This window comes from Salmo salar, chromosome 15 (assembly GCF_965601325.2).
Source record: "Salmo salar chromosome 15, fSalSal1, whole genome shotgun sequence".
Classification (NCBI taxonomy): domain Eukaryota; kingdom Metazoa; phylum Chordata; class Actinopteri; order Salmoniformes; family Salmonidae; genus Salmo; species Salmo salar.
In genome coordinates this window covers 41,097,948-41,120,118 of record NC_138305.1, presented here as the reverse complement: position 1 = coordinate 41,120,118, position 22,171 = coordinate 41,097,948, and the positions used below count along the sequence as shown (strand labels likewise).

The 22,171-nt window shown below is 39.9% G+C and overlaps 1 protein-coding gene and 1 long non-coding RNA gene across 16 annotated transcripts in view; one reads left to right on the top strand and one right to left on the bottom strand.

The window, feature by feature from the left end:
* The window catches only part of LOC106571359 (protein 4.1), a 106,571-nt gene extending 104,159 nt beyond the window's left edge, over positions 1 to 2,412 (top strand). For 14 of the 15 annotated variants that reach the window (XM_082961741.1, XM_082961740.1, XM_014144361.3 and 11 more), the window contains one exon: positions 1,307 to 2,412. The gene's annotated coding sequence lies outside the window, so the exon portion shown is untranslated. Of the gene's footprint in view, positions 1 to 892; positions 1,023 to 1,306 lie in introns of all 15 variants that reach the window. The other variant, XR_014380617.1, reaches the window with a different exon arrangement.
* Positions 2,413 to 2,653: 241 nt separating this feature from the next.
* On the bottom strand, positions 2,654 to 3,997 carry LOC106571360 (uncharacterized). Its single transcript, XR_001320914.2, has 2 exons — positions 3,515 to 3,997; positions 2,654 to 3,011 (listed from the first exon to the last, which is right to left on the bottom strand). It is a non-coding gene; the product is annotated as an uncharacterized LOC106571360 (long non-coding RNA).
* Positions 3,998 to 22,171: the final 18,174 nt, after the last annotated feature.

Sequence of the window (22,171 nt, the reverse complement as noted above, 5' to 3'; positions counted from 1 at the left end):
GACTGTGGCACCACACTCCACCAGACAGATGACACTTCATACACATTGGAACAGCAGATTAATGACTATGCTAATTAATTGGTGTAAGGGAGGAGAAAACAAATATTCCCTGTAGGTTGTTAGCTTGAAAGCCCTTTACAATAGCTCTTTCATCAGTCACTCAACGTTGTCAACCATTGGACAGGAAACCATTATAATCCATTGAGGTCTAAAAAAGCTTGGATCAAGCCCAGATAATTGTTTTGAAAACACCTCAATTACTTCAGTCTCAAGCAGTATCTATGGCTCATCAAATATGAGTCAGAAGTGGGTCCATACAATAGGATAAAATCTACCCACAGCAAAGCAGAGGCTCTGAGCCAATTGATTGGGACAGTGGATCCATGGGTGCTGGGTGGATCATATGCCTTCATTACTTTGGTATTACTCTGTATAAACTAGCTCATTGCTCTGCCTCCACCCTGTCCATATAGCGGTATATCCACGGGTCGTTTGGCAAGTTCAGACAGCCCATCATGCCAGTTGTCCGATGCACAGCGATTTGTTTACATTACAGTAAAGCTTTGGTTTACAATCCATCTCCATGTGGAGCCTGCTCTGCACTTCAGCAACGCAATAATTGCCAACAGGAAAGTGGACTGATAAAAGTAGTCAATTTATTTCCACTTCAGAGGTGGCCCAGATAGAGCCCCATCCAGAGCCAGCCAGCCCAGCCCAAGTGTTAGTTCTGTCATGCCTCTCCAGTTCTGCTGAATTGGGGGGAAATGAGCAAGACTGCGGTGGTTGCTGAGAGTAGAGTAACACTTTGATTGGTGAAGCAGCATGTGTAACCTTCTGTGAGAATGCTGCGGCAGCTGTTGTCAGATCATCAAGTGCTTTTGTCTCGCTGTAGTCTCCCTCCTCTCTACCTACCTGGCATGACGTGAGAGATACCTCTCTCATCAAAAGACTTTGAAGCAGGCGATGGAGTACTAGCTGGTTTGGGTTTGCCCCAAGGAGATGGTGGCTTTAAATCCCAGTAGGCAAGTATCTAATGAAAATCAAATTTATGCTGTTTTAGCACTAAAGCTCAGGATTTGGCCACTTTCAGTGAAGCAGATGAATTCTTCCTAATTAAATTAGAAAATAGTAGATATGATCAACTGTATAATCACTGTTAATCAGTGCAAGGCAGTGGCATTACCATACCAAGCTATTTTAGGTTCTATCAAATAGAGCTCTAGATACAGCTTTAAATTACTCCAGTTGGTGGTAGACTCATTCAGGTTGAATAGAATATTCATCCCTCTCTCCTTGTCTTTCTCAGAGCCTAAAGAGCCTGTGAAGTTCATACATGGATGTTTGAGAAACTCCTGTCATCTCCCAAACCGAGAGTCAACCTGGTGAGAAGACAAGGTGAAGACAACCCAGAGGCTGAACTCCTATGTGTCTGTGCGTTTCATCGCACGCCTTCCTTTTTTTATCACTCAGAAGAGAACCACTTAGCTAACATTTGTAGTGCGTTTTTATTGTTATGTGCTTTTTGCTAAAAGAAGAAAAAATGGCTATCATTATTAAAACCAGATAGGATTTATCAAGTGGTAATTTTTATTGTTGAGTAGTATTCACATTCCTAGTATGTACAGACAGCTGGTGTTATGAGAAAGTACATTTCAATATCTAGCTTCCTGGATTCATGCATCTTTATGTGGACAGGAAGTAAGACTAGGTGGATATATTAGCTTTGGACCTAGTCTTGTTCCATGTTGTCTTAGAGCCAGATGTTTATCAGTTTTTTTTTGGGGGGGGGGGGGGGGGGGGAGAAGAGCAAATTAATTTAATTGGGTGAGTTTCCAAGGGACCAGCAAAGGGTGAAGCACTGTGTCATTTTGTACATTGCAATATAGTGCCAACACATGTTCTTCTCTATGCAGTCAAAACTGAAGCATTCCATTAAAGTGCAGGTGCTTTTCCAATACCTCCCTCAGAAGAAAAAAAAAAATGTAAAAAATAAAAAGCTTGGAAACTTTTTGTTTTCTGTGACTTTCTGGCATCATTAATCATAGACATATTTGTAGAATTCTTTTTTGTCTTTTAAACTTTTTTTGTATTTATCTGTAAACTGATTTACTGTAGATGTTGATGAGGTGTGTTTGCCCCTTTTTAAATATTTTTAATATATTTCAGAGGTTTTTTGACAGCTAAAAGAAACACAATTGCCACCATTTTAATATTTTACCTGTAGATAAGAGATGGCTGCCTAGTGTTCTCTGCAGTCTGACCAACCCCACCAAACCCAATGACGGCATCAATTAGCTCTTTGTTTATAGCAGATCATCTTAGATATTCAGCAGCTTGAAAATTGTTTTCCCCCTCCACCACAGACACCTAACCCTCTGTGTTACACTGAAATAAACATTTGTTATTCTCTAATTGGATGACTTTGGTTCCTTTTTACACAACACCCTTCAGCAGCCAAACATCTGAGTTCTTGCTTTCATTCTAGTTGAACCACAAAAAACAGACCATCCTCAAAAGTTTTTATTGCTTTAGAGGAGGCTCTGATCTTTTTACAGAAGCTCATTGTGGACTTTTGGGATCTGTGACCTATCAACCATAGGGAATAGTCCGAAAAGAACTTGAACAATTCTTAGAAATAATTGAATACTGATGGTACAATAAACAATGATTTTAGTAATAAAATATGCACATTATCTCTGCATTCCAACAGTTTGTAAACAGTGATTTGGAATTCCATATTATTATCCTTTGCAGGTTGTTGCTTCACTCTGTGTCTTAGCTGGCGTTTTATCCATGATCTGGAGGTGGATAGTAATTGTATTCAGCATCTCCATCCCCTGTGCTCTCCATGTGACACTATTGTGCCTGCATGTCCTGTGAGTTCTCAGAGGTCTGTACTGTACCCAGCAGGGGGCCATCCACAGTTCCCCTTCTCAGGTGTATATCCTGTCGTCTCTGCCTGGGTGAGGCCATGTCCCTGGGGTAAGGTGCTGAAGACAACTCTGCCTCTGCTGATTATAAAGGAAGGAGAGTGTGTGTGTGTGTGTGTGGTCACATCCTCTGTCTGTAGCCAGCAATGTTTGAAAGCTGTGAGGTCAGCCCTGCTGAGAGGCAGAGCTCCATCAGTAATACCATCAATAATGAAGTGGAGAAAATATCGACAGGTGACTGAGCCTTTAAGGCCAGCTCCACACTAAGCCACTTTCCAAAGACTTGGAAAGTTCTCTCAGATGGGAACATTTCTCAAAATCATGGTGTTTTTGTATGTTTGAAAAGTAGGACTGTTTCTATGCTAATGCAGCTGTAATTCAGTAATATGCAGCAGGTCAAATCATACCAGGTTTACACAGGCTGGTTGTCCAGTAACAATATGCTACAAGTAAGATGTTACAGATAGTCAATATCTTTATATCATGTAATTGTATATTGTCTAATTTTAGATCACTGACATTGTCCAAAATCACATTTGTTAACTATTATTACAGACCGAGCAGAGTGCAGTTTTAATAAGTACCTTCCTTCAGCTTCCAGTTCAGGTAAACAATGATCTGTATCAGCAGCAGAATGACAGGCAGGAAGACCCCAACCCACAGCAGCCATCCAGGGACCTCCCAGAGAACCTCTGACAAACACCAAGCTAGACATACTGATGGTGGTGTCTGGTGAGGGTGAGGGTGAGGCCTTTGGCCCTGTGGCACGCTGCTGTAGAAATACCACTTGTGATTTGGACTTTGTTCTGTTTAAACAACCCAGTGATTACTAAGATGTACTACTGCCTGGTTAATAGTTTACCCAGCCCTGGTGCTGGGTTGCCAATCCAGACGTTAACTCCTGTTATCCTGCTATGATGTCATAAACATGGTCTCCACTTTGGATAATTATCATTTCTCTGGGAAAGTATGAAGGGTTTGATGGACATGTCTGGTCTGTTGACGTAAACTGGATATTTGAGAGATTGTAATTGGCCGAACAGAGATTTTGAGTGAAGCTGTTGTTGGAAGGTTTTCTGTGTGAATGTCTATTGATTGGTTTGTTTAGTTGTAGTACATGTGATAGAAATAGATTGACTTTGCTATTATACTGATATCTGACTGTTCAAGTCTCTATAGTTAGTTACTTATTCAGAATACAATTGAAATCAGAATTGCTAACAGATCACTCCCGTTTGTCTTCCAAATCCCCAAGCTATTTCCAGTTGTTCATATATAGGATTTAAAAGGATTATGACTTATTATAAACAGGTGATGTTCCCTAACTTTCATTATTGGCACGATAAGCACTGTTTGCTTCGCGAAACAGGCTTTACTCTCCGCTGCGTCTTTGAACTTAATTAATTTCGGCTATCGAATGCTGTCAATATGCGGTGTGTTTCTTGAATAAACATGAGAGAATGTTCCCTGAACACTAAAGATATAAAGCCTCTGCTTGATATGATTAGAGGAAGGATTTACAACACTTAATGAGCAAATCTGAACCCAATTTACCCCCCCTCCCCCCGGGATTGCATTTCATTTTCAATAAGGGGTTCAAGATTACAACCAATTGTTCTGTGTAGGAAGAATGTTATACTGCTTCATCTGGCCAAGTAATGTTCAATTCTTTGCCGTTTGGTTATTTACTTATCCAGTTATTCAAATGAGCCTTTCTCAATCATCTGCATACAAGGCCATTTCTGAGGCTCTCGTTTTTGTGGTTTCTTGTTCATTTGCATAGAGTGAGAAATCCATCAGATTAATCTTTGATCTGCTTTGTGTAATTAATCCCTTGACCATAGCAACCGTCACCGCTCAGCTATCAGTTTGCGGGACAGACACTTTGACCGCTAATTTTGACTTCCAGCCATCATGATCAATGAATTAGAATGTCTCCTTCTCCCATTTGATCATTATCTTATTTTGGCAACAAAGACATTTTGCTCTGCCAGGCATCATGGTTTCTTGGGGATTTCTGTAGCAACTAAAGATAAAATCCATTTTGATATCATGGATGGTTAGTCCTTGCATCCATTGCTCTGTCTATGAATTTGAGTGTGGCTACATTTCTCCAGACCCATCTCTCAGCTTTTTCCCAAAACAGAGTATCTGCTTTATTTATTCAATTAAGGATTCTAGCTTTAAGGAATTTTCTGTCTCACTTGCTCTCATGTTCTCCGGAGAGGGGATGTGCTTAACATACAATCGCTGTGCTTATTATTGGATACAGAGGTAGAATATTCAATGGCATTCAGCATTGTGGGTGGCTTTTCTATGGGTCCTAGGTCTTGCTATATCATACTAAGAGAATACACCTCCAGCTTGACTTTAGACACCATACCTCCGAGATTAGGTGCGGGTGTGATCTCAATTAAATAGAGTAGGCTATAGCCAATGTATACATGAGCGGAGAAGCACGGGACAGGTTATCTTTCCAAGGAAATGTACTTCCTAAATAGGCCTATGATTAGACTATAGTTTACTACATTGCCTAGAAATAGGCCTAAATATTGATCAACAATTATTCTGTCTGAAAATCATCCCACTCCTAAAAGGTAGTCTATACATATAGCTCAAGAGAAAGTGCAAGTCTCTCCAACTCTGCTCTCTTCAAACTACATCTAGCATATTGGCATCACTCTCCTTCTTGGTCAAATAGCCCTTACACAGCCTGGAGGTGTGTTGGGTCATTGTCCTGTTGAAAAATAAACAATAGTCCCACTAAGCGCAAACCAGATGGGATGGCGTATTGCTGAAGACTGTTGTGGTAGCCCTGCTGGTTAAGTGTGCCTTGAGTTCTAAATAGATCAGTGTCACCAGCAAAGCACCATCACACCACCTCCTCTATGCTTTATGGTGGGAACCACACATGTGGAGATCATCTGTTCACCTACTCTGCGTCTCACAAAGACACAGCGGTCTAATGTCCATTGCTTGTGTTTCTTGGCCCAAGCAAGTCGCTTCTTCTTATTGGTGTCCTTTAGTAGTGGTTTCTTTGCAGCAATTCCACCATGAAGGCCTGATTCATGCAGCCTCCTCTGAATAGTTGATGTTGAGATGTGTCTGTTACTCTATGAAGCATTTATTTGGGCTGCAATCTGAGGTGATTTTAACTATAATGAACTTATCCTCTACAGCAGAAGTCACTCTGGGTCTTCCTTTCCTGTGGTGTTCCTCATGAGAGCCAGCTTCATCATAGTGCTTGGTTTTTGCGACTCCACTTGAAGAAACGTTCAAAGTTCTTGACATTATCTGTATTTGACTGACCTTCATGTCTTAAAGTAATGATGGACTGTCGTTTCTCTTTGCTTATTTGAGCTGTTCTTGCCATAATATTAACTTGGTCTTTTACCAAGTAGGGCTATCTTCTGTGTACCACCCCTACCTTGTCGCAACACAACTGATTGGCACAAACGCATTAGGAAGGAAAGAAATTCCACAAATTAACTTTTAACAAAGCACACCTGTTAATTCAAATGCATTCCAGGTGACTAACTTATGATGCTGGTTGAGAGAATGCCAAGTGTGTGCAAGGCTGTCATCAAGGCAAAGAAAGGGTGGCTACTTTGAAGAATCTCAAATATATTTTGATTTGTTGGACACTTTTTTGGTTACTAAAATGATTCCATATTGTGTTATTTCATAGTTTTGATGTCTTCACTATTATTCTACAATATAGAAAGTTGTAAAAAAGAAAGAAAAACCCTGGAATGAGTAGGTGTGTCCAAACATTTGACTGGTACTGTATATACAGTATTAATTCCTGTAGATTACACTAGATTTATATTTGATGGTTTGATTCCGCCCGTAAGTGGTAGAAGAGAGTGCCGCATAATCATTGTTTGCTCTTCAAACACTGCTCTACCGTCAAACAGTGCTCTACTGTACGATTTAGTGAGCCTGTTTTGTTTTTATGTTGAGCAATGTGAGGTCAACAGGTAATTATTTTTCACAATGATTACACTTTAAAACTTAACTATTACAATGTTCTGCTATACAGTGCCTTCAGAAAGTATTCATACCTCTTTGCTTATTCCACATTTTGTTGTGTTACGACCTGAATTCAACATTTATTTGACACACAATACCCCATAATGACAAAGTGAATATGTGTTTTTATACATTTTTGCACATTTATTGAACATTTAATACAGAAATGTCTAATTTATAAGTTTTCACACCCCTGAGTCAATACGTGTTAGAATCTCTTGTGGCAGCGATTACAGTTGTTCGTCTTTCTGGGTAAGTCTCTAAAAGCTTTGCACACCTGGATTGTACAATATTTGCACATAATGTTTTTTAAATCGTCAAGCTCTGTCAAGTTGGTCATTGCTAGACAGCCATTTTCAGGTCTTGCCATATTTTTATGCCGATTTTAAGTCAGAACTGTAACTAGGCTACTCAGGAACATTTAATGTTGTCTTGGTAAGCAACTCCAATGTAGATTTGGCCTTGCGTTTTAGGTTATTGTCCTGCTGAAAGGTGAATGTCTGTGTCTGTTGGAATGCAGACTGAACTAGGTTTTCCTCTAGGATTTTGCCTGTGCATATCTCTATTCTGTTTATTTTTATCCCAAAATACTCCCTAGTCCTTGCTGATGACAAGCATACCCATAAAAAGACACAGCCACCAAAATGCTTGAAAATATGAAGTTTGTCGTGGAAAATTGCAAGATTATGTTATATTGCTCGTATTGCATAATATGTTTATGTGATATACGTGTCTATTAGAATGTATTTCTAATAGACTAGTGTTGGCAGTTGCATTTCTTCCCTCAGCTGGGGCTCAGTCACTTGGGGCCCAGAGAGGGGAGAGGTCAGGCTTGTCTTTCATATATCCCTGGTGCTATGCAGAATATCAGAAAGGGAAGAGGACAGGATGGAATATTGTCTTCATATGTGAATGTATCTGTTAAACCATGTGAAGGGATGGCGTGATTAATGGGGAACCAATTACTTGTCTCCAATGTCTGTGCGCAAGTCACTCCCTCCTTTGGCATTGTGGGGAGGTATATGGCAGTGTCTGGAACCATTGTATGTCCCCTCTGATGTTGCACTTATCCTGGTTTAGTGTATGACCTAGAGGCTCACTCCCCTCAGTGAGCTTGACCAGGAATGGGGTCAAGGGGGGGTTTACTTGAGATGGGAGTATCTAGAGTTGACAATTGATTTATCCCATTGGATGAGATGGTGTTTTTGTGCTATGTAGTACCAGGAATGGGATTAGAACCTCGTCTTAGGGACCAAACTGAAAGATAATTTATAGTGAATGCTATCTGGCTATGGGATACTCCTCTCAAGTAAAAGTCTTTCTTTGGGAACTGTTCCTAAGATCTGTGGTTCGTCATGTAGGTTGAGAGGGGTGTATCTTGGCTATAAAAGATCTTTGTACTTTTGTGTCGTCACTTTCAATGGTTCATTAGAAATGGCGCATCATTGAAAGTCAGTGCTATTTCAAAGCTCTTATTATTAAAGATATGGTTTAAGTATAAAACTGACTGGTGTGTGAAGTTTGTAACTCTCATTTGGTAATGCAGAAATGAACCACCACAAGTGGTACTCAGATGTGTTGTATTGGATTTGCCCCAAACATAATGCTTTGCATTTAGGACATAAAGTTCTCTTATTTTTTTGCCACACTTTCTACAGTTTTTGCAAACAGGATGCATTTGTTTGATATATAAAGACTTCCTACTTTTCACTCTGTCATTTAGGTCAGTATTGTGAGTATCTACAATGTTGTTGATCCATCTTCAGTTTTCTCCTATCACAACCATTAAACTCTAACTGTTTAAAAGTCACCAAAGTGTAATTAATAACTTAACCATGCTCAAAAGGATATTCAATGTCTTATTTTTTTTATTTTTACCAACTATGTTTGAAATTCAATGCTTGACTGAGGGACCTTTATAGATAATTGTACTGTACTTTTTCCACATTTTGTTACGTTACAGCCTTATTCTAAAATTTATTCAATTGTTTTTTTTCCCTCAATCTACACACAATAACGACAAAGCAAAAATGTATAATAAAAAATAAAAAAATGAAATATCACATTTACATACGTTTTCAGACCCTTTACTCAGTACTTTGTTGATGCACCTTTGGCAGCGATTACAGTCTTGGGTATGACGCTACAAGCTTGGCAAACCTGTGTTTGGGGAGTTTCTCACATTCTTCTCTGCAGATCCTCTCAAGCTCTGTCAGGTTGGATGGGGAGCGACTCTGCACCGCTATTTTCAGGTCTCTCCAGAGATGTTCGATCGGGTTGAAGTCTGGGCCCTGGCTGGGCCACTCAAGGACATTCAGAGACTTGTCCTGAAGCCACTCCTGCGTTGTCTTGGCTGTGTGCTTAGGGTTGTTGTCCTATTGGAAGGTGAACCTTCGCCCCCAGTCTGAGGTCCTGAGCGCTCTGGAGCAGGTTTTCATCAAGGATCTCTCTGTACTTTGCTCTTTTCATCTTTCCCTTGATCCTAACAAGCCTCCCATTCCCTTACTCTGAAAAACATCCCCACAGCCTGATGCTGCCACCAGCATGCTTCACCATAGGGATGGTGCCAGGTTTCCTCCAGACGTGGTGCTTGGCATTCAGGCCAAAGAGTTGAATCTTGGTTTCATCAGACCAGAGAATCTTGTTTCTCATGGTGTGAGAGTCTTTAGGTGCCTTTTGGCAAACTCCAAGCGGGCTGTCATGTGCCTTTTACTGAAGAGTGGCTTCCGTCTGGCCACTCTACCATAAAGGCCTGATTGGTGGAGTGCTGCAGAGATGGTTGTCCTTCTGGAAGGTTCTCCGATCTTCACAGAGGAACTCTGGAGCTCTGTCAGAGTGATCATTGGGTTCTTGGTCACCTCCCTGACCAAGGCCCTTCTCCCCCGATTGCGCAGTTTAGCTGGGCGTCCAGCTCTAGGAAGAGTCTTGGTGGTTCCAAACTTCTTCCATTTAAGAATGATTGAGGCCACTGTTTTTGGGGACCTTCAGTGCTGCAGAAATTTTTTGGTACCCTTCCCCAGATCTGTGCCTCGACACAATCCTGTCTTGTAGCTTTACGGACAATTCCTTCTACCTCATGGCTTGGTTTTTGCTCTGACATGCACTGTCAATTGTGGGACCTTATATAGACAGGTGTGTGCCTTTCCAAATCATGATCAATCAATTGAATTTACCACAGGTGGACTCCAAGTTGTAGAAACATCTCAAGGATGATAAATGGAAACAAGATGCTCCGGAGTTCAATTTCGAGTCTCATTGCAAAGGGTCTGAATACTAATGTAAATAAGGTATTTCTGTTTTATATTTGTGATACATTTGCAAAACGCATTATGGGGTATTGTCTAGAGGTCGGCCGATTTATGATTTTTCAACGCCGATACCGATTATTGGAGGACCAAAAAAGCCGATGCCGATTAATCGGCCGATTATTATTATGCTTTTTTTTATGTGTGTGTGTGTGTGTGTGTGTGTGTGTGTGTATATATATACACACACACAGCTCTGAAGTGACAACGATACTGAAGAGTCTGCTTAGGAGACAAATACTCTCAACTGTTTGAATAATAAAAATAGAGTTTAAGTTACCTGTGATGAATGCTGAAAACAAAAACTGTAATTTCTATATGCAGGAAATCCTATTTTAATAATGGGCATGGTAAGAATTGACTACCAAAGTGCGAGTCATAATTCCCTTGACACCTTCTAGCAAAATCTGAAAAGCGGTTCCTTCAATAATTCCATAGGATATTTTTAGATGAACTTAAAATAAGGTCTGTGTTTGGTTTAGGCTTACACCACCTTGCCAATTTTATAACTGTGTAGATATCCATAGGATATAACTCTGATCAATATAAGTGAAGATACATTTTTTTGTAGAGTGGATTTATGAAAATATGTTGACAAACGTTACCTAGTGAGATTTACACGGGTATCAAAACGCCGAGGCGGTTTAAGCACAAAACACAGACCTTATTTGAAGTAGATCAAGACATTCTCTATGGAAGACATGAACGGTAAAATAACGAAGGAACCCCTTTCAAGTTCAGCCGCAAGTTATTACAGGAATTATGACGCGTCGACTATTTCTCTCTAAACCATATACCTTTGACTATTACGAGCCTGCTGCTGCCTACCACCGCTGTCAGACTGCTCTATCAAATATCAAATCATAGACTTAACTATAATATAATAAACCTTAGGTCATTAATATGGTCAAATCCGGAAACTATCATCTCGAAAACATTATTATTTCTGTGACATACGGAACCGTTCCGTATTTTATCTAACGGGTGGCATCCATAAGTCTAAATATTCCTGTTACATGCACAACCTACAATGTTATTTCATAGTTCCGTAAAATTCTGGCAAATTAGTTCACAACGAGGCAGATTCTGTATACCCTGATTCTGCGTGCAACGAACGCAAGAGATCTGACACAATTTCACCTGGTTAATATTGCCTGCTAACCTGGATTTCTTTAAGCTAAATATGCAGGTTTAAAAATATATACTTCTGTGTATTGATTTTAAGAAAGGAATTGATGTTTATGGTTAGGTACAGTCGTGCAACGATTGTGCTTTTTTTCGCAAATGCGCTTTTGTTAAATCATCCCCGTTTGGCGAAGTCTGCTGTCTTTGTTAGGAAGAATAGTCTTCACAGTTCGCAAACAGCCAGGCGGCCCAAACTGCTGCATATACCCTGACTCTGTTTGCAAGAGAAGTGACACATTTTCCCTAGTTAAAAGAAATTAATGTTAGCAGGCAATATTAACTAAATATGCAGGTTTAAAAATATATACTTGTGTATTGATTTTAAGAAAGACATTGATGTTTATGGTTAGGTACACGTCGGAGCAAAGACGGTCCTTTTTCACGAATGCGCACCGCATCGATTATATGCAAAGCAGGACAGGCTAGATAAACTAGTAATATCATCAACCATGTGTAGTTAACTAGTGTTTATGATTGATTGATTGTTTTTTTATAAGATAAGTTTAATGCTAGCTAGCAACTTACCTTGGCAACGTAAAGCAGGTGGTTAGAGCGTTGGGCTAGTTAACGTAAGATTGCATCCCCAAGCTGACAAGGTAAAAATCTGTTGTTCTGCCCCTGAACAAGGCAGTTAACCCACCGTTCCTAGGCCGTCATTGAAAATAAGAATGTGTTCTTTAACTGACTTGCCTAGTTAAATAAAGGTTTAAAAAAAAAAAAAAAATACCTAAAAAATATTTGGGGCAAATCGGTGGCCAAAAATACAGAGTAGCGATTGTTATGAAAACGTGAAATCGGCCCTAATTAATCGGCCATTCCGATTAATCGGTCGACCTCTAGTATTGTCTATAGATTGCTGAGGATTTTTTATTTAATCCGTTTTAGAATAACGCTGTAACGTGACAAAATGTGGGAAAAGTCAAGGGTTAGGAGTACTTTCCGAAAGCACTGTAAGTGGGGTACAGAGATGAGGTAGTCATTCCAAAATCATGTTAGACACTATTATTGCACACAGTGAGTCCATGCATTTTATTAAACTCATTTTGCTCCTAAACTTATTTAGGCTTGCCTTAAGAAAGAGATTGAGTACTTATTGACTCAAGACATTTCAGCTTTTCATTTTTAATTAAGTTGTAAACATTTTGTGGAAAGTCAAGGGGTGTGAATACTTTCTGAAGGCACAGTATAGGCATTACAGTGGGTGTCTTGGAGACATTGTTATAAAGTACATCTGTCTGTGAAGAGCTGTTTTAGCCCAGGGTTGGAAGGGATGGCAGTTGAGATTTGGTTCTAATTAGTAGGCTGCTCTTTTGCATTGGGCAGGGTGTTATTGCTGCAATTTTATATTATGGCTTGTTTGAAACCTTTGTGTAAACGGTGTTCCTGAAAACAAGGGTGTGCTGCCAGCTGCTTCAATAGGGTTTGAATGACGCACATTTTTCCATTCTTTCAGCGTGCCAATTAGCCAGGCCCTGAAAGGTTTTTGAGCACGACAAAAGGAGGAGAACAAATAGCAAGTGCTCCAATTAATTTATACTAGCTGTGTTTCTGTTCTGTCCATCAGCCCTGCTGGCTGGTAGGCTCATCTTTGTGGGCTCTACCAATCTCTCCCAAATGGAGCACAGACAGACACTGGAAGAAGACAGAATCAGACAGGGCACTGAAAATCTAGGATGAGGCACACCTTCCTATCTGAGGATCATAACATGTTTATCTATTAACTGGTTACTTTGGTAGTACTGCTGGCTTGTTCTCATTTACCAGAGCCTGCAGCTCTCAACCATTTATAGTACATTTGGAGTGTTTACACAGCTGCTTGTGTGATTATACATCCATTTGAAGGAAAGCAAGAGGGAACGGACAGAGAGAGGGATTCATTATGGAGAAATATAGTTACAGCAGGTGGTGTTCTCTGCAGCAGAAGGTTTGAGCAAAAGTGTTTGACCTCTGCCCTCTGTGTTATCACTCCTCACAGCGAGCCTCTGTACCTTATTGATGGTGTGTGTGTGTGAACAGCTCTTCTAACCTGTCCCTGATAAACATGTACCTTTCCTTTCTCTCTCCCTTGAGGTCTCATTAGTTTACGGGATGCATTTAAACCTGTTTTTCATTCTGTAGAAGCTGCAAAGTTGTATATACCATTATACAAAATATACCAGAATACAAACATGGGTGTAAAATACAGTTCGTTTAAAGATGAGAGAGTGATGTTTTGTGTTGGACACAGGGGACAGTAGGAGTGATAATGATTTCTTCTTTCATTACTTTGTGTTGGTGAGTAACGGCCTAGACCCAAACAGAATACTTATCAACCATCATTTGATATAATTTTAGTATTCTGTTAATGTATTGTACCTAAGGACTTTCTGTTTTCCCACTTCTGTAAACACTGTTGTATGAGTGAAGCACACTGATACAGTAGGCTGCTTCCTGACTATTCCCTCCCACGTGGGTTATGATAAAACTGTTATGTGTATTTCATTATGATTTGTCTTTAATCGATCTTGTGGTACATCTTTCTGAATGTGATTATGGAGCAATAATATATTCTGACCATCACATGTCATTGGAGTATATCTGTTATCTCGGGCATTTTACAATATATTCATGAAAACTCACTACTTACATTTTTGGGAAAATCTCCCATTTATGTGTAACAAAGCAAAACAAATCAAAATTCCTGTAGTGTTTTGAAATGCTTGACGAAACAATGCCTGGTTTTGTTGGGTAACTATGGAAACAGTGCTGGTGTGTAATTGTGACAGAGTTCTAAGCCTGTAGCATATTGTAATTGCAGGAATGATGCATTTAGAGCAACTGTTTGTATTGTAGGCTACAGAGGTGAACTGGCCAGGGGTGTAGTTGATGGCGTTTAGCATTCCGCTGTTTTGTGTTTGGAATAGTAATTCAGCATCTAGACATCTGTGTTTAGTGTGTACAGCCCCTCGATCACCCAAACCCTGGTGGTCTATCGTCCTAAAATAGTTTCATCCTAATGGAACATTTAATTACTGTTGGTCATTCTACATACCATTACAGTACGCACATTTTTCCTATCATAGTACACTACTTGACATAGTTGAATGTACATAGATTGTTTAGCAAATCTAATGATACTGTATGTGTACAAGCTGCAGGACAATCTCCTCTCTGTGGAAAGAAAAACCTGTTAGTGGAGAAGCCCACAGCCTTCCTTTAACCCTCAGGAACAGTCTGCTTTTTGGGTCATAGAGGAAACTCACACTAAATATATGTGTTTTTGCCCTCATTGACTAAGCAAAGATTTGATTGAGACTCATGGCAGTCTTTTTAATTTCATGCCCTAAGACTATATGTTTGACTGAATATAGTCTTATGTTGAAGGGAAATGACACAAGGGCAGGGGTGTTATGGCAACAGAAGGGTTCTGTCCAATGGGAGCCAGCAAGCTACATGACATTGTCACTGTAACAGCTAAATGTTTTGCATAAGCACGGCATATGCTGTAGATTTATGACATACAGCTTGACCTCGGTGTAATTGCTATTCCTGACTCCTTTTCTCCTCCTCTTCTCTGAAGAAGAAAGGGGTGGTTTATTTAATACAGCCCATCTGCCATCATATCTGGGACAACATGGGAATTTGTTTGCCTGCTTTGAGGTGAAATATGTTTCATTTTCCAGCCTTTCTAAGTGCCCTGTAACATGAATTGAGAGAGCCATGTATTTTAACTTGTAGCTACAGTAGAGAGCTTAGCTGTCAGAAAGGGATTATTGGGAAAGTAGGGTAAAGTATGGAAACAGTATTACAGAGCTATTGTGTGATGTTAAAGGCTCTAGGGACCACATTTACAGTACAAAACTTTTCTCACTGGTTCCATGTTTACATCTGAGGTTTTCAGAACGGGATAAAAAAGATGTTGACTACAAAAGTACAGTATATAACTGTGAAGGTAAAGAGACTTAATGGAGCCCACTTTAGAGTGAATGAAAACAGCTTCAAGGTCATACTTGATTACGAACACTTAGCACATCTTCATGTAAATGTATGTCTGTTCTGTGTTTATTCTGCTTGTAGAGAACAGTCTGGTCAAACATACAGTCCTTTGAATGCTGTTTTTGACTGTGTACTTTATACCAGTCGTTGCCAGGGAACAGCATTTAGTGGTTAGAACGCAGCTGATCCCACAGGACTGAAGTGTTTTTGGATGGAGGCTGTCTGTCTGTTCCAGGCTGGAGTCTGGGTCTGCTAGGGAAAAGCTGTGGAGAATGTTCCTACTGTATCAGCAGTAGCAGCAGAACATATTCCCTTACTGACTCTACCTGACATGTAATAGCCTAACCCAGATACAGCCTGCCTTCAGGATCTGTCTCAATCTTTGACTTAAAATCTAAGATTAATTTGTTCAGTATACTGTATCCCTCAACTTCTGTATGAAATGTCTGAATATGCATTGAGATTGTCAATTAAAAGTTGTTAGGTAACTTAATGATTCTCTGTGAATGTAGCATCACACATTTTCTTGTGCTCTTTTGTAGATTTGTATTCTTCCTAATTGGCAGCATTTTGTGTTACTGCTTGATTGGTGTCAAGGATTAGAAGGAGATTCCACCCTCTGTAGAAACTTGTTTTTCCATGGTTGGTGTAGCAACCCAATAAATTCATCAGTATGTAATGTGTGGGAGGTTGATTAGAATTCCATCATTGGTCCTGCAATAACATGTGAACTGAAAATACTGTATTCTCAAATGAACCATGTCCTCAACTTGTTCTGGTTTACAACACGGGGGACCAGTACGGATATTTTTTTTTTTAATATATGAAATGTATGTATTCACTACTGTAAGTCGCTCTGGATAAGAGCGTCTGGTAAATGACTAAAATGTAATATCCAGTGTCATGCATCCCATACTGGTGTACTGACAAGCTCCATCGTCGCAACATCACCAGCAGTGTTGAGTGGCAAGTCTACTGTATGTTGTACTGTATGTTTGTTCACAATGAAAGATGATTTACTGTATCTGTCCTATATGTACACTAACAGGTTGATGAGCTGGCTGCATAGTGGGCGTCAGACCAAGACCAAGGGAGCACACCAGTCAGTTACACCTTGGTATCATGGCCTTGTTTGGTAGACTCATCTGTCTTTCATCTGCGGCACTTCACTTCACTGATGAGAATGGCCTTTTCATTAAAGCAGAATGCTGTGAAGTCCCCGCAGCTATTTCCCCTGTCAGAAACTTTTGTGTGTGGATTTTTGTATGGTACTGTTACTTGACGTTATAAAAGGTGTGAAGTGGATGGGTTGGCATGTCCACATTCTGAACTACATTTGGAAACTGTTTCAGACACTGAGAGCTACAGTAGTTGGGTGCTACACCTTTTATGGCATAGACAAGCGGATCATTTTCTGACATTGTTCTAGATTGATATCAACATTAATGAATTACTGTTAATTAGATGTTTATGGAAACGTTATAACAACTATCAGTGTTTCACCACCTGCTTGACACTTGCCCTTTGTGAGCGTAGAATAACAGTAGCACCTGTTGACTTTCCTGTCTTTTGTTCTAAAGAGACGGTCTTTTCTCAGAGTGGCATAGTAGTACAGGCTGGAAGCTTCATTCCCTCTAGAGCCCACCACTCATCAAAACATTCCCTGGAAGCAATGATCTATAACGTATAAACTCTAGACTGAAATAGACCCAGTGCCTCCTGCTGCTTCTCCCCTCCCTCTTCTCGTGGCTGTAGCCCACACATTGGTCCTAATGACTCCAGAGCCAGGCCAGATTACTACCTGTCGCCACTATAGGCTTTAATTACAGTGTATTTCCTGGTAAGACACCCCGGAGGTGAGGATTGGTTTAGGGCCAGGCGTCTTATTCTCATCAGCCTCAATCAACACTCCGCTTCATTTTCACTCAGTGCAAAGATTCATCTTATTAGATATCATCCATTCAAAATCCATCATCTTTGGTTTGTTGTTTTTTAAGGTGGTGACATTTTCGCTCTAACGAGTATTCATACACACCTTTAGGGTTGATTTTCAAATGGATTGCAGACAATGAATACCCTCATCGAATGGCATCAACCTATTGATACAGTACTGCATTTTTAACATTGTACATTTAATTATAATTACATGGGAAAGGTGCTATATAATATCAAATCATGAATCAATGAAATCTAAGACCAAAGGGATGTTGGTTCATGAGGTCAATAATGTTCTTACTAAATGATGGGACAGACCAGATGGTTGAAGACTAGAGCTGTGTTCGAATATTGATACGTTCTGAAAAATTCTAAGTATCAGGGATGCAAACTAGTCACCTTTCGGCGAAATTCGCTGTTTTGAATCCAAAATAGGTGACCTACGTGGTTCGTGTAGCATTCTATTATAAAGGCTGTCATGGCTAACTGCAATATTTGTGTATTGTTTTTTCTCAAGACTTGCAGTAAAGTCTAGGCAACAAATAACATTGGATTGCTTTCTTTACATTTTTTAGCTGTGAGTTAGGTTCACATGAACCACTTGTTATTTTACACACAGAGACTGATCATGTAGATCATATTCTTTGTTGTTTATTTAGTTAAAACTTGTATTTCCCCCAGCAGGGTTTTTTTTTCTTCATGTTTCATTGAGAAAAAAAAAAGTGGCACCTTTTTGGGCCCTCAACAGTTTGCATCCCTGAAGTATACAAGCAGTGGACACTTTCTGTGCTTTTAGGGCCCATAATACGAGGGCAGATACAAATGTAAGTACAAGTACTAAATATTCATTGCTTTAACTAATTATGACAAATGTTAAAAAAAATTGTTGAGCAATGTACTAAAAAAAGTAATGACTTTTCAAACAAGTTGTTAGCTAAGCTACTAGTCTTACGAACCGCATAGCATATCATTACAGCAGTTGCTTGTATGCACCGGTATGTTAGCTAGCTACATAACGTTAGTTGGCTACTAATACATCGAACTTGCCAGTATTTTAACTATTACATAGTTGTATATGGTATGTCTGTCTTGAGTGCATCTCTTGCTGAGTTGAGCCATATAGGTTTTAACATAGGAATGGACACAAATAATGAAACATCAAATCCAGATGGAGGAAAACATTTATTGACTTGATTATTCATGTCATTCTTAGCTTAGGGAAGTGGTATAGTCGTTGTGCTTTCTCAATGGACATTGTTAATGAAGTCTCATGATTTCTAGTTAGTAATTTGTTATGCTTACAAACTAGCAAGATGTTGCATAGCAACAGCATCTACTTCCGGTAGACAGGCGAAGCGCTAGTACAATCAACTGAAAGGATGCTGTTTGTTTACAGTATACTGAAAAATGAACAAATAGTATGTAGTATATACTCATTAAGTATGTAGTATACAGTATGTTAGTATGGGTATTCGAACACCGCTTAGGCATTAGGAGTAAGGGGAAGACTGTACGCTTTTAGTTCAGGTGTTCTGAGACAGCTTGTCTCAGCTGAGAGAGAGGAAGAGTTGATTGTATTATCAAGGGGAGAATCTCAATTGCATACTCCTCGCATCCTCTTTCCTCGCCTCCTCAAAACACATTAGAGAAGGTCAGAGGGGAGGGACCAATGACTTTCTCATCCAATGGGTTTTGAGAAGGAAGCTAGGAGAGGGGACGCGTGGAGTATACAATTGAGATTCTCCCTATGTGTCAGTGCAGCCATGGTATTTCCTGTGTGTAGCAGAGCTCACAACAAAGGCTGTCTAAGATGCAGGACACTGATCTATATCGCCAAGAGATTCCCTTTGTGACATCCTTTAATAAGAATGCTATATATAACCAATGCTATTCAATCTGACTGGAAGTCATTATTGGAAAACATACATATGTTTTTAATCTATATCCAATAACCAGTGCTCAGTGATCAGTAATAATAAATGCATGTGAAACTCTGTGTATTCTCTGTGTAATGGAACAAAGACTTATTAAAACAGAATAAGATACTGTATCACCCTGATGCCACAGTGCAGCAGAGTACGGCAATCAGACACACATGGCTTCAGTAATTTCTACATTTATTTCATGATGTTATGCTGAACAGGATGAGGGCATTCAACTGGTGTGGAGTAGGAGGAGAAAATATCAATTTAGCTCATTTCCACTGCGTTCCTGCCTGCGGTCTGTAATATGCTTAAAAATGCTGAAACCAAAATCTGTCTCATTATTGTATGAAATGGGGAGATAAAAAATCCCCAGGATTATTGGCAATTAATCTGCCAATTGCGTGTGATGGCTTTTAGCTGCTTTTAGCTGAGACAATTTCTATGGAGACGGAGGATGTATCGGGCAGGGGTGCATACTTTGGTGTCTTTGCATAAGGTGGCCAGTCAGTATCAATCCTCCGTAGGTACCTCAGGTTTAGGGACTACAAAGGGAAACCCCCACAGTGGGCAGCCAATCTCCATTTCTGCAGGAATCCAACAGTACCCACTCAGAGTTCCATTGGGTGTTTGTGACGTTAATGTCTGATGGTGTAGTGGTGTATGTTAAAACCAGTTTTATTCTCTCTTAAGAATTTGACTTCTTGAAATATCACATCAAACTGGCAGTGTTTAAGACCACAGCAGAACTGCTACAACATGTACTATACAGACAACATGGCTGTGAATCACAATACCCATTTTTTGTGACCAAACCAACCATTTGTTCAGATACCCTGGACGGATGATGATGATGAATCACATTTGTATTGTAATTGAATCTCATTACGGAACGAGGGCTGGTTGAAGACAATGAGAAACAATTGGTTTCACCATGTTCAACCAAATAATAATTCCATACTGTCTCCGTAGAGAGGCGCTATATGTGACCTTGTGATACTACAGTATGTAGTGCAATATCGTCATTCCAATGGGACACGCAGTTGCAGATGGCCGCTGCGCATTCTGACGTGAAACAATGCTATGTACTGTCTATTATCCAAGTGTTGCCCAACACCTTAGTTTTACATTGTTTACATAGAGAAAAGGTCAGGCTGTCAGAATGTCTGTTAGACCTGTTCTGTACCCCGCTCCACTTCTCAAACCTCCAGCTGTTTCTACATTACCACAGCACACTCAGTACTCTCTGCTACTACTGTACAGTACATACCATGAATGAGCTAGATCCACCACCGTTTTCACTGTAACTGAATATCATGTAACCATCTTTCTGAAGATAAAATATCTCCGAACAACAGCAGGCCTATTAGCACCAGCGCTAACACCCCTAGAGGTGAGATCAAACAGGGTTGAGAAATGTACTAGCAGATATTATGAGGACAATGTTGAGGAGCAGGTTGCCATGGGGATATGGTCTCTCCAGCTCTCAGAAGGAAATCAGTGCATTTTTTTCACAACAGCCCTCATCCTTTCAGACATCTGGCCTGCTGGCCTGGCTTTACTGTGTGAAGTTACACAGCTGTGTCTGTAGAGATACCGCTTCTGTGGAATCAGTTACTGTGAATTACATTTTTATTACATGTCTCTTATTCGAAGAGTAGGAGGATATCTCTGCACTCTGGGAAACCCTGATTTATTATTTACAATATCATGTAGTCATCATCTGAATGTAATAGCAACAACAACATCACCACTAAGTTACTCTCCCTAGTCCATATTTCCTGTTTGATAGGCGTAATGTTTTCTTGTTCTATTTTAACATCTGATTATTGTAACCTTATTACTGGTTCATACTTGGTCTCCCCAGCAAAATAAAATGTTATTAGTCGCGTACACATATTTTCCAGATTTTATAGCAGGTGCAGCGAACGTTTACAGTTTAAGTCGGAAGTTTACATGCACTTAGGTTGGAGTCATTAAAACTCGTTTTTCAACCACTCCACAAATTTCTTGTTTACAAACTATAGTTTTGGCAAGTTGGTTAGGACATCTACTTTGTGCATGTCACAAGTCATTTTTACAACAATTGTTTACAGACAGATTATTTCACTTATAATTTACTGTATCACAATTCCAGTGGGTCAGAAGTTTACATACACTAAGTTGACTGTGCCTTTAAACAGTTTGGAAATTCCAGAAAATGATGTCATGGCTTTAGAAGCTTCTGATAGACTAATTGACATCATTTGAGTCAATTGGAGTTGTACCTGTGGATGTATTTTAAGGCCTACCTTCAAATTTAGTGCCTCTTTGCTTGACAGCATGGGAAAATCAAAAGAAATCAGCCAAGACCTCAGAAATAAAATTGTAGACATCCACAAGTCTGGTTCATCCTTGGGATGAAGACTACGGTTTGCAACTGCACATGGGGACAAAGATTGTACTTTTTGGAGAAATGTCCTTTGGTCTGATGAAACAAAAATAGAACTGTTCGGCCATAATGACCATCGTTATGTTTGGAGGAAAAAGGGGGATACTTGTAAGTCGAAGAACACCATCCCAACCGTGAAGCACGGGGGTGGCAGCATCATGTTGTGGGGGTGCTTTGCTGCAGGAGGGACTGGTGCACTTCACAGAATAGATGGCATCATGAAGTCAGAAAATTATGTGGATATATTGAAGCAACATCTCAAGACATCAGTTAGGAAGTTAAAGCTTGGTCGCAAATGGGTCTTCCAAGTGGACAATGACCCCAAGCATACTTCTAAAGTTGTGGGAAAATGGCTTAAGGACAACAAAGTCAAAGTATTGGAGTGGCCATCACAAAGCCCTGACCTCAATCCTATAGAAAATTTGTGGGCAGAACTGAAAAAGCGTGTGCGAGCAA